Raw genomic sequence first — 14,057 nt, 5'->3', positions numbered from 1 at the left:
ATATCACCAGCATTTTTCGCAGAGCTACAGCAATCCTAAAATTTGTATGGAATCACAAAAGACCCTGAATAGTCAAAGCAATCTTGAAAAACAAAACTGGAGGCATCACAATTCCGGACTTTAAGCTCTGCCGGTACAAACACAGACACACAGATAAATGGAAGAGAATAGAAAACTGAGAAATGGACCCACAGCTATATGGTCAACTAATCTTCCACAAAGCAGGAAAGAATATCCAATGGAAAAAAGTTTCTTCAACAAACGGTGCTCAGAAAAGTGGACAGCGACATGCAGAAGAATTAATGGAAACCACTCCCTTCTTACACAAAAAGAAATTCTTACACAAAAAGAAACAGAAAAAAAGAAACTCAAAATGGATGAAAGACTGGATGCCTGGGTGACTCAGTCAGTTAAGCATCTGCCTTTGGCTCAGGTCATGATCCCAGGGTCCTGGGATCAAGTTCTACATCTGGCTTCTTGCTCAGCAAAGAGACTGCTTCTCTCTGCCTGACACTCCCCCTGCTTGTGTGCACTCACGCTCTCTCTCTCCAACAAATAAATAAAAGCTTAAAAAAAAAAAAATAGGTGAAAGACCTAAATGTGAGACAGGAAACCACTGAAATCCTAGAGGAGAACATACTTCTTTGACTTAGCTGAAGCAACTTCTTACTAGAACTAAAAGAAAGACTATGGAATGGGAGAAAATATTTGCAAATGACGTATCTGATAAAGGGTTAGTATCTAAAATCTATAATAAACTTATCAAACTCAACATCCAGAAAACAAATAATCCAGTTAAGAAATGGGCAGAAGACATGAACAGACATTTCTCCAAAGAAGACAACCAGATGGCTAACAAACACAAGAAAAAATGCTCAACATCACTTATCATCAGGGCAATACAAATCAAAACCACAATGAGATACTACCTCACACCTGTTAGAATGGCTAAAATTAACAACACAGGAAACAACAGGTGTTGACGAGGATACACAGAAAGGGGAACCTTCTTACACTGTTGGTGGGAATGCAAACTAGTGCAGCCATTCTGGAGAACATTTTGGAGGTTCCTCTAAAAGTTAAACGTAGAACTACCTTATGACCCAGCAATTACACACGAACAAACTGAAGGTTACTGGAGGGGAGGTGGCTGGGGGGATATGCTAAATCTGTGATGGGTATTAAGGAGGGCACTAGTTGTGTTGAGCACCAGGTGTTATATGTGAGTGATTAATCACTAAACTCTACTCCTGAAACCAATATTACACTATACTTTAACTAGAATTTAAGTAAAAATTTGGGGAAAAAAAAAATCAAAGAAAGAAAGAATCTCACGACCAGCAACTGTCAGGGCCCCTATGAGGGCAGTGCCTTCATGGCAGCATCTTGTAGGCTCCTGACCTGCCTGCAGCTAGAGTGAAGAACATTGGATCCAACAATCACCAATCAACTGTAAATGAGCTGGCAGAGTATATGGAACTGCACAGAGCCACGATATACCAGGAACTGCCTAGAACTGCTTCCTTGGCAGGGGCTGTAACCATAACGAGTTCTACACAGAGAGTATAGAGTATAGTATAGTATATTCTATATAGAGAGAAGTATAGTATCTTCTCAGCTCTTAAGACCCCAGCCCCAAATCAGAGGGAACAGAAAAATCCCACTTACCAACTTGCTTCATGAATCTACTCTGAAATCTACATTAAATTATCTTTTAATTGGGCCGTCTGGGTAGCTCAGTTGGTTAAGCAACTGCCTTCGGCTCAGGTCATGATCCCGGAGTCCCAGAATCGAGTCCCACATTGGGCTCCCAGCTCCATGGGGAGTCTGCTTCTCCCTCTGACCTTCTCCCCTCTCATTCTCTCTCTCATGCTCTCTCTCAAACAAATAAAATCTTTGAAAAAAATTTTTAAAAAAATAAATTATCTTTTAATTATTTATATAGTAGTTCTATTTAATAGCCTCTTCAAAATGGAAATCTTTGGATAAAATCTTGTAGACTGTTTCACAGCACAAATCCTTATATTCTTTTGGTGTATGCAGTAGTGTCTTTACCCCAAAATTGTCCCTGGAAAAATCCTAATATATCTAAAAGGACTCAAAATCCACTCCAAAATAAATAAACAAGAAGTGCCCCATTATATCCAAAGGAAAATAAACAACTGAAAGCCTTCTGAAAGTCTTCTAGTTACAACAGAGTTACAATAGTTACCATATGCACTAGATGATTAGAATCTTGTGTAATTTATTCTCAGGAGTGAACAAATATATTTTGGCTATTGGCAAAAGGATAGACAAGCAGAAAAAAAAAAGCAATTGCGTTTGGCTGGTGACCTGGGTAGGAAGAGGTTGGAAGAAAAAAGAACATTCCAAACTACAGTATTAGACATGTACTACAAAGCACACTCCCCCTCACTTAGCTTAAAGATTCTCAAAAACAAATCGATTTTCTGCAAAATCTTCCTAAGATACCTCACAGAACTGCAAAACTCATTTTGGAGGCAAGTGGTCTAACAACAGAGAAATGAGAAAATGGACACTGCACAACTCCTAGAAGAAAACATAGGGGAAAATCTCCTTGATATTGCTCTTGGAAATCATTTTATATGACATCAAAAGTACAAGCAACAAAAGAAAAACAAGTGGGACGAATTCAAATTAAAAATTCCTGCTCAGCAAAAGAAACGATCAACAAAATAAAAAGGCAACCCATAGAAAGCAAGAAAATATCTGCAAACCACATAAGGTAATGGGTTACTATCCAATAGGAACACAAGGAACTCACAATTTAAGAGCAAAAAACTATTTTTTTAAAGGTTTTATTTATTTATTTGACAGAGAGAGAGATCACAGGCAGAGAGGCAGGCAGAGAGAGGGGGAAGCAGGCTCCCCACTGAGCAGAGAGCCCAATGCAGGTCTCGATCCCAGGACCCCAAGATCATGGTGAGCAGAAGGCAGAGGCTTAAGCCACTGAGCCACCCGGGTGCCCTAGCAAAAAACAATTCAATTTAAAAAATGGGCAGAGGACCTTAACAGAAATTTTTCTAAAAGACGTAGCAAGTGGCCAACAGGTATATGAAAAGATGCTCAACATCACTAATCACTAGGGAAATGCAAATTAAAACCACAAGGAGGTAACACCTCACACCCATTAGAATGGCTAGCTAACAAAAAGACAAATAACAATTTTGGCAAGAATACAGAGCAAAGGGAAATCCTGCACACTGTGTGATAATGTAAACTGCTGTGGCCACCCTGGAAAAATGTACGAAGGCTCCTCAAAAATTTTAAAATAGAAATATCATACAATCTAGCAACTCCACTTCTGGCTGTTTATCCGAAGAAAACAAAACATCAATTTGAAAAGATATATACACAACTATCTTTACTGCGGCATTGTTTACAACAGTAAAAATATGAAAGCAACCTTAATGTCCCTGAAAACATAAATAGTTATGAAGATGTGGTAAATATACATATACAATGGACTATTACTCGGGCTAAAAAAAGAATAAAACCTTGCCATTTGTGACAACATGGATGGGCACAGAGGGTATTACACCATGTGAAATAAGTCAGAGAAAGGCAAATACCATATGATTTCACTTTTTGTGGAATCTTGAAAAGTGTATATGTATACATTTTTGTTATATACATATATGTATATATATTCATACATGCATATATATATACACATGTGGGAAGGCAAACAAACAAAATATACATGCATACATATATACACATATATATACATTGATGAGGGCAAACAAACAAAACAGAAACAGACTCACATATACAGAGAACAAATGGGGTTGCCAAACTGAGGGGCTGTAAGGAGTTGGCAAACAGGTGAAGGAGATCAAGAGATACAAACTTCCACTTATAAAATAAGTCAAAGAGTACAGCATACAAAGTATAGTCAATATTTTAATAATGTTGTATGTTTACAGATAGTGACTATACTTATTCTGGGCATTGAGTAACATATATAAATGTTGAATCACTACTGCTTCCTGAAACTACTACTGTGTGTCAGTTATACATATAAAACATAAGTATATGTATATACACATATACATATATAGTTACATATGTGTGTGTATATGCAGACACACATGTATACACAACATAGTATTATTCAGCCATGAGAAGGATATCCTGTCACTTATTCCAACATGGATAGATGTACTAAATGACGTAAGTCAGACAAAGAAAGACAAATACTACATAATCTCATTTATATATAGGGTATCTGAAAAAAGCCAAGCTAACAGAAACAATAGAACAGTGGTTGGCAAGTGCTGTAAGGTGCTGCAAAGGGCTACAAGGTTGGGGAAATGAGAAGATGTTAGTCAAAGATACAAACTTCAGTTATAAGATGAGTAAGTTCTGATGATCTAATGTACAGTATGGTGACTGTAGTTTAAAAAAGTATATTATGTATTTGAAAACCACTACAAGAACAGATCTTAAGGGGCACGTGGGTGGCTCAGTTGGTTAAGCATCTGTCTTCAGCTCAGGTCATGACCCTGCGGACCTGGGACTGACCCCCACTGGGCTCCCTATTTGGGCGGGGGGGTGGGTGGCGGGGGGAGTCTGCTTCTCCTTCTTCCTCTGCTCCTCCCCTCCGCTCATGTGCACACGCACACTCTCTCAAATAAATAAATAAAATCTTAAAAAAAAAAAAAAGAATGTATCTTAAATGTTCTCACCACACAGACACAAAAATAGTGACTATGTGAGGTGATAATGGGGTTAACTAACCCTACATGGTAGTCATTTCACAATATATATGTACCAAATCATTACACTGTACACCTTAACCTTACACAATATTATCTGTCAATTGTATCTCAATAAAGTGGGGGGAAAAAGAAAATGATTAACAGAAAACAGGTGTCTATAACACACAAATAATGAGCAATTAAAAATGTCCATTAATTTTATAAATTTATCCACCTGTGTTAAACCTGTTTGCCTTCCCTAACTAAACATTAATTTAGAAGATTATCTTCTTGACTGTAGGTTCCTAAATGTATACATTCAAAACCATGCCATACTAGAAACTGTCTGGCTATCCCACACATTTATACATTTCTCAGATCTCAATAATAATAGCATTTTCTCGAAGCTTCTTTCACCTTAAGTGTCACAAAAAGTTAGATACTTTTTTTAAAAAAATTTTTTTTAATTTATTTGACAGAGAGAAATCACAAGTAGATGGAGAGGCAGGCAGAGAGAGAGAGAGGGAAGCAGGCTCCCTGCTGAGCAGAGAGCCCGATGTGGGACTTGATCCCAGGACCCTGAGAGCATGACCTGAGCCGAAGGCAGCAGCTTAACCCACTGAGCCACCCAGGTGCCCCTTATTGATACTTTTTTAAAGAGAAGAGGATGTGACTAGATTTGCAATATAAAAAGAAGACACCCAGCTGTAGTGCGGAGGAAAAATTTCTGGGGGGGGCTACAAGGGGTAGATGAATGATGCCATGATAAAAATTGGGTAAAATATTATTGCCATGGTACATGAAAAGAATCTTGGATAATAATCTATGTCCATATTATTATTATGTTAGTGTGGCAGCAGCAAAAATAAAAGGATGAATTGCAGAGTAAATAGTAAAACTGACAGGACTTGGCTTTGCATAGCATACAAGGAATGAGGGTGAGAGAGCTCTCAAAGACAGAAAGCTGACCCTTAAACAAGGTGGCTTGAGTTGCACGAGTCCACCTACATGTGGATTTATTTACAGTACAGTAATGTAAATGTATTTTCTCTTCCTTATGATTTTCTTTTTTTTTTTAAGATTTTATTTATTTATTTGACAGAGAGATCACAAGTAGGCAGAGAGGCAGACAGAAAGAGAGGGCGAAGCAGGCTCCCCACTGAGCAGAGAACCCGATGCAGGGCTTGATCCCAGGACCCAGAGATCATAACCTAAGCTGAAGGCAGAGGCTTAACCCAGTGAGCCACCCAGGCACCCTTTCTTTATGATTTTCTTAATTACATTTTCTCTACCTTTCTGTATTGTAAGAATACAGTATATAATACATATAACACACAAAATATACGTTAATCAACTGTTTATATTACCAGTAAGGCTTCCAGTCAAGAGTAGGCTATTACGAGTTTTGGGAGAGTTAAAGTTGTATGCAAATTTTCAACTGTTCAGTGTCAGCACCTCTAACCCCCACATTGTTCAAGGGTCAACTGTATACAGTTTACAGATACATACATACACACACACACACACACACACACACACACACAAAGGAAACTATAAAACTTAATTTTCAAAAGTAAAAAAATTTAAATATATAATGTAATATATCAATTCCTTGGAAAGGATGGCTGAACCTAATTCTCTACCTCTGAACTAATACCCTTTGCAATATGACTTCATAGCTCTTCCCATCAAAAGGTATTGTCTATTCCCTTATTCCCTGAATCTGAGTTGGCTTTTTCACTTGTTTTACCAAGAGTCCAACAAAAGTGACACTCTAAGTTCTAAGCCAGTTTTAAGGCTGTACTTCAGAAGTCCTTCCAATTCTGCTACCTTGCTTAGATCCCTGAAAACTGTCACATGAATCAGTCCACGTCAACCTGCTGCAGGATGAGAGAGACACTAAGCCCAACTGCCCCCAATGCCTCAGCCCAAAGCTCATCACCCTCATAACACAGCCATCTAGTTAAACTAGCTGAACACAAATACATGAAGGATCCAAGCTGAGACCCAAACCATCCAGCTGATCCCAGCCTGATCTCATCCACAAGATGGTGAGCTTAGTAATCGGGTGCTGTTTTAATCCATTACGCATTGCCAAACCTTAGGGGAAAGTTTCCTACACAACAAAAGACAACCAATAAATCTATCTAAGCCTTTCAGAGATTTATACTGGCCAGCTAGCTAGATTTAGTGACTGACAGAGTGATTACAACCAGAGTCAAGTCAAAGAGCAATAAAGGAACACCAGAGATCAACCAGGCCTCTGCCTATACATTCTAAACTAAAGCTTTCCAGTTGATAGAACTCACCCACAGAGACAGAGCTTTCAGTCAGGCTCCCATTCAGAAAGGAAACCTACCAGAAGTATATTTATTTATTCAGTAACAGAAGAAAACTCATGTCAGCTTCCAGTAATCATCAATGTATCATTTACTCTTAAAAACAAGTCTGAAGAATTTCCAAACATACGAAGAAAACTAGGAGCAGGTAAGAGGGGAAAAAAAGAAAAAGAAAAATAAACTGTTTTCAGAGATCATTCCCAAAGATTAGTCCCAAAGAATATTCAGGGAGAAGACAATGTAAAAAAATAAATTCTAACTAGTATCTTTACAGAATTTTAAGATAATGTATCTATAAAACACGAACAGGATACCATAGAAACAAAGAACACTAAAGGAACAGACTTCTTTGAAAATAAATGACTGCTAAAAACATTTTTCAAAAGAAGGACTGAAAAATAAAGACAAGGACATAGAACATACAGCAAAAAGAGAGAAAAATATAGAACAAATGACACAAGGAATGGAGAATAAATCTAAGAGATGCAGCATCAGACTAAGAGAAGTTCCAGAGAAAGGCAAGAAAATACACAGAAATAATCAATGTGAGACAGGAATCCATCAAAACCCTAGAGGAGAACACAGGCAGCGATCTCTGACCTTGGCCACAGCAGCTTCTTACTAGATACATCTCCAGAGGCAAAGGAAACAAAAGCAAAACTGAACTATTGGGACCTAATCAAGATTAAAAGCTTCTGCACAGCAAAGGAAACAATCAACAAAACTAAAAGGCAACCCACGGAATGGGAGAAAATGTTTGAGAACGACATATCAAATAAAGGTCTGGTATCCAAAATCTATAAAGAACTTATCAAACTCAACATCCAAAAAAACCAAAAAATCTAGTCAAGAAATGGGCAGAAGACATGAACAGACATTTCTCCAAAGAAGATATACAAATGGCTAACAGACAGATGACAAAATTAAGATCAGTATCTAGACATATTCTTTAGATTACTGAGCATGAATTGTATAAAGAAAATAACTTAAAACATCCCAGGAAGGCAAGAAATAAGCAGGCATCAAGCTTCTCAACAGCACAAAATTCTAGAAGGCAATATGGAAGATCTTCAAAGTTCTGAAGGAAAAATGTTTTGAACTTACATTCTATAAGCACAGGTCCGTCAAGTATAAGGATCAAACAAAAACATGTTCAGACACTTAAGAACTATAAAGTTTGTTATCAGGCAATGTTCTGAAGATACTGAAAATGTTATTCAGTAAAATGAAGTGAGAAACAAAGAAAATATAGGATCTAAGAAACAGATCTACCCCAAGATCATAACAAAGAAAAAAAAAATTCAGAATGACAATTATGCAGCCAACCTAGAGAATAACAGATCCCAAGTGGATCAGAAAGATAAAAGGCTCTAAAAGGACTATCACCCAGAAGAAAGTGGAATTTTATAACCCAGTATGACAGATAAGGCAAATAATTTTCAGAATGAAGCTTATTCTTTTGTGAATCAGAAGGGAAAAACTGGTCCTAACGGGTCCTAACGCGAAGAGGAAAAATAATACACAAGAAAGTCAAGGTTTAATCATAAAGAAAATGAAAATATCACATAATTTTGAGAAATTTATGTAGTATAAGAAAAAAATCCATTTACCTTGATCCCAGAGGCATTATCCTTAGGGTGATGACTCTGGACACAGACAAAGAAATATAATCATAATTTACACTATCTGGTTCTGTATTACATAATCATAATAAGCTAAATAATAGTTATATGTTGTTATACTGGTTTCAACTTTTAGAATAAACTGAAAGCATGCAGAGTTCAACTACAATTACAGAAAAATTATAACACTAATAGAAATTATTCATATAGTACTTATTATGGACCAAGTCCTGTTTTAAATGCTTTACACATATTAAATTATTTAAGCATCATAATAATCTTGTGAAATAAGTACCATTATTAACCCCATTTTACAGCTGAGGAAAGTGAGACACAAAGAGATTGAATAACCTGCCAGTTCATACAGCTAGGATGTTCTATGGCCTGGATTTGAAACCAGGCATCCTGGCTCTAATGTCTACATTCTATTTTTTTTTTTTTTTTTTTAGGATTTCATTTATTTATTTGACAGAGAGAGGTTGCAAGTAGACAGAGAGGCAGGCAGAGAGAGAGGGTTCGGAATCAGGCTCCCCACCGAGTAGAGAACCCGAAGTGGGGCTTGATTCCAGGACCCTGAGATCATGACCTGAGCTGAAGGCAAAGGTTTTAACCCACTGAGCCACCCAGGCGCCCCTAATGTCTACATTCTTAACAACAATATTCTACTGCCTTCTTTAAACAGAATGTAACTATTACCAACTGATACTTTTAAAGTAAATAGATATCTGACAGAAGTTAAAAGGCAGAAAGGAGGTGAAAGAGTTGAAGTAAAGGGTGTAAGTGATATCCACACTTTTAGAAGAGATAGTGCTAAAAGTTAATGGAACATGAAATAGAGGTTTAAGTATACTGGAATTACAAAGATAAAGAAAATAACATCAATAATATATAACCATATAAAATTTGAAGTAGCACAAGGGTAGCATAAATGAACTAAACCCTCATCTTTAATGGCAGGTCATCAATAGTTCTTGCCTTAGATTATGAATCAAGAAACAGTAATTTGAGTATACTATTTTAAATTATAGAGACATCCATTAGAGGACAAAAATAATTAAAATTTGCTTGCAGCATTTCAGATAGGCTAGTATAGTACAGCATTTAAAAGTGTTAAGTTCGGGGTGCCTGGGTGGCTCTGTAGGTTAAGCATCTGCCTTTGTCTCAGGTCATGATCCCAGTATCCTGGGATCAAGCCCCACATCGGGCACCCTGCTCTGCGGGCAGTCTGCCTCTCCCTCTCCCTCTCCCTCTGCCCTTGCTCATACATACGCGCTCTCTCTCTCTCAAATAAATAGAAAAACAAATAAAATCTTAAAAATACATATATATAAGCTCTGGATCAAAACTTCCTGGGATCAAAGCCCAACTCCTCTACTTAGTATTAATAGCATTACTGAAGAAGTGGCTCAGTTGTTAAGCGTCTGCTTTCAGCTAAGGCCATGATGCCAGGGTGCTGGAATAGAGCCCCACTTCGGGCTCCCTGCTCTGAAGGAAGCCCGCTTCTCCCCCTCCCACTCCTCCTGCTTGCATTCCTGCTCTCGCGGTGTCTCTGTCAAATAAATAAATAAAATCTTTTAAAAAAGTTAGGGGCGCCTGGGTGGCTCAGTGGGTTAAAGCCTCTGCCTTCAACTCAGGTCATGGCCCCAGGGTCCTGGGATCAAGTCCTGTATCGGGCTCTCGCTCAGCCGGGAGCCTGCTTCTCTGTCTCTTCTCTTCCTGCCTCTCTGCCTACTTGTGATCTGTCAAATAAATAAATAAAATCTTAAAAAAAAAAAAAGAAAGTTGCTCACTCTTCTCGATTTCCTTATCTGAAAATGGTTAGCTCATTTGGATATTATGATTAAAAGTTAATACTTGGAGGGACGCCTGGGTGGCTCAGTTGGTTGGATGACTGCTTTCGGCTCAGGTCATGATCCTGGAGTCCCGGGATCGAGTCCCGAATTGGGCTCCCAGCTCCACGGGGAGTCTGCTTCTCCCTCTGACCTTCTCCTCTCTCATGCTCTCTCTCAAATAAATAAATAAAATCTTAAAAAAAAAAAAAAGTTAATACTTGGAGAGCATTAGAACTGTGGCTAGCCCATGTAAGTAAGCCCTAAATAATGGTTAGGTATCAGCTATGAATTAGAGGAAAGGACACATGAACAAACATATAAACGCACACAAGTTTACAATTAGTTCCCAATTTACTCAGCCAAGTATCCAAAATCTTATCAGCAGGGATACAGACAGAGCAGGAATATTGGTAGAGCATCTCAGCACTGCTTCTACTGGCCTCTGGAGTCCAGCACGACCAGCAAGAGAGAAGCATAGGATCTAGCAATATTCAACAAGCTGAACTGTTATGGTTCTACTCTTCTTTTATGCTCAGGGCTCATATCACCATTTTAGGAAAAACCACACCTAAAACAAGCCATATCCTTTAATGGGAAGAAATTACAAACATCTGGGTTCTTGTTGGTTCTTGAGCCAAATCCAGTGCCAATAAGGCTGAAACTTTATCCAAGTGGAGAAAATAGAATCAATATCCAGATATCCTGGAATATCCTTCCTTCCCACAAGTTTGTAGTGTTTGGAAAAACTGTTTCTCCATAGATTGCCTCTAAGGAGTAAAACTGGGGTTCTGATCTCTGCAAAAAACACTGAAAATCATGGCCCCTATATCTCATTAGCTCACTAGGAAAAAAGGACACATATAAAAATATGACGAAATTTACAACACAGACAAGATAAAGGGAATGGAATAAAAGATACAGAATTTTGCAAAATGAAACTGAGTAAAGAGAAGTCAAAGAATTCCAAGGAAAAGGAATACAATGAGAAAAAAAAATGGAAAGCAACAATGCAAAAGGAGAGCTTGTCAATATAAGTACTTCAGTTTGACTGAGAGAAAAGATTTCTATGAAACTACACTGCGAAAAGCCATGGAGAACCTGCAGCCTTTGCGGGTATGCAATAAGCAGAGATAATCAAGGAGTACGGTATTTCAAAGTTTAATCTTTCTTTCCACATTTATCTCTCTAGATGACTCAATGGTCTCATACTCTTAAATATTATCTCTATGCTGATGACTTCCAGACCTCCTTCCTAAACTTGTCTAATACACCCACATGAACCTAGGCAGTCTTGCTCAGCATGGATGTCAAGGAGGCATCGCAAAGTTAGCACATGCCAAGCTTAACTCCTGAAAATCCCCTGTCAAACCTGCTCCTCTAGAGCCACCTACATTCCCAATTAATGGCAATTTCAACCTTTAGTTCCTTGGGCCAAAGACCTTCAAATTATCATTGACTCTTCTTTTCCTTTCACACCTCACATCCAATCCATCAGAAAATTCTGTTGCCTCTACTTCAAATATTCCCAAACCAGAATACCTCTCACTACTCCTGCTATCACTGAGGTCTGAGCCACCACTATCTCCCACCAGAATTGATATCAACCATTCTAACTTATCTCCCTACTTCCCTACTCCCTCCTCAATATGGGTACCACAGTGGTTCTGTTAATGTGTAAGTCAGATCATTTCACTTGTATGTTTCATTCAGAGTGAAACCACACTCCTAATTGTGACCTACAATCTGTGTCTTCCCACTCAAATCTCTTCTCTTGCCTCCTATTACTAATCTTCCAGCTCACTCTGTTCCTCCCCAGCATTCAAACATGCCAGGCACGCCTGCACCTTCTAGACCCTTTGCCTGAAACACCCCTTCCCCAGATACTCCTTTCCCACTCAAGTCTTTATTTGAGTGCCACTTTTACAGAAGGGCTTTCCCAGCCATTTTATCTAAACTGTCAAACTTTCACCCTTGATAATCCTTTCATACTCCCATCATTTGTTTTTCTCCTTTACAGTTATCACCATTTAACACACTATTATTTTGCTTGTCATTCTTCTATTCTTACTAGACCAGGAGTCATACATATCTCTTTGTTTGTTGATTAGCAAATCCTTAGCACCTAAAAGTCCTTGATACATAATAAGCACCCAATAAATATTTGTTAAATGAATGAAAGAACATGACAGTACTGTATATAAAATCCATTAGAAAGAGAAGTTATAGTTAGAATACCATATTCCCCAAAAACTTTTGTTGACTACCAACCATGATGCAAATCTTTTGCGGGATACAAAGATGAAAAAGACAATGATGAAAAATAGACACAATTAACTATAATCCAAAATAGCTGTTCATAATTTTCATGTCAAAGTTACAGAGAAAGTGGTATAAAAACTCGAGAAAATTCTATTGCTAAGAGACTACTGCACTAACACAGGCATCAGGTAATCAGGCACTATACTAGACAGAGCACAGTAACAATGGAAAGGGTCAGATGTGATAATGATCATAATAATGGACAGAAATAGTAGGATTTGGTGACTAGCTGAATAGGGAAAGACATGACCACTAAGTGTCAAACTTAGATAACAAGAAGAATAGAGGTGCCATTTAGAAAGGAAGGAAGGAATGGAGGGAGAGAAGACAAAAGAAAGAAAAGAAGAAAATGAGGAAAGGGGAGGGGCGAGGAAGGAAGGGGGAGAGAAAGGAAAGGAAAGAAAAAGAGAAAGAAGAGGAGGTTTAAAGAGGATTGGGAAAAAATGGTAAGTCCAACATTAGACACATTTTGTTTGAGGTAACAGCAGACCACATAAGAGAAAATTTCAGGACACAATTCTAGATTCAGAGCGGTGACTCAGGGTTAAGAAATACAGACTTAAAAGTTATTTTCCCACAGAGAGATAACTGAACTGGAAAAGGTAGGATTTTTAAGCAAAAGACTAAAGGCAAAAGCCATGGGAAATAGGCAAACTTATAGACAGGGGAAGGAAGAGGTACAAATGAAGATGACAGAGAAAAACTTGAAGGGAAGAAATAAAACCAGGACACCTCAGGACACCTCACTATTTATAGATAGATAGATAGATAGATACATAAATATATCTATACAGATATATAGGTATATAGTAGCCACAGCTATAAAAATTTATCCTAGCTTTTAAAAAATAACAAATTACCATCTATTTTCATGTTTAATAATGTTCATTAGGTACTCAAAATCCCAGATGAAATCAAAGCAATATTTCAGTTCACACTTATCTTAGAATTGTCAGACTGGTACAATAAGACATTTTCCTGGTAACCTCTGAAACAAACAAACAAACAAAAAAAAAAAAACAGCTGTACTTTTGCCCATAAATGGTGGATGTAAGATAAAGATAAAGATAAGAGAAAGAATATGATGCAAGACTGTCACCTAGGAAACCACTTAATATCATGGCAAACTGCTCAGCTTTATAATGTAATTTAACCTTGCTCTGCATCTGCCCAGTTCTATATATAAGAAGTATTCCATATATATTCATTTATATCGATAGC

At 37.7% G+C, this 14,057-nt stretch overlaps 1 long non-coding RNA gene across 5 annotated transcripts in view; it reads right to left on the bottom strand.

The window, feature by feature from the left end:
* Positions 1 to 14,057, bottom strand: part of LOC123388288 — a 91,171-nt gene that overhangs the window by 63,581 nt on the left and 13,533 nt on the right. Inside the window, exon 2 of one of the 5 annotated variants that reach the window (XR_006602836.1) lies at positions 8,674 to 8,709. The exons of the other annotated variants lie outside the window; for them this stretch is intronic. This is a non-coding gene — a long non-coding RNA (uncharacterized LOC123388288). The remainder of the gene's footprint in view (positions 1 to 8,673; positions 8,710 to 14,057) is intronic. 5 annotated transcript variants of the gene reach the window in all.

This window comes from Mustela putorius, unplaced genomic scaffold (genome assembly GCF_011764305.1).
Source record: "Mustela putorius furo isolate JIRA1106 unplaced genomic scaffold, ASM1176430v1.1 tig00003898_pilon_pilon_pilon, whole genome shotgun sequence".
In the NCBI taxonomy this organism is placed as follows: domain Eukaryota; kingdom Metazoa; phylum Chordata; class Mammalia; order Carnivora; family Mustelidae; genus Mustela; species Mustela putorius.
The sequence above is the reverse complement of the archived record's forward strand: the minus strand, read 5'-3'. Positions and strand labels throughout refer to the sequence as shown.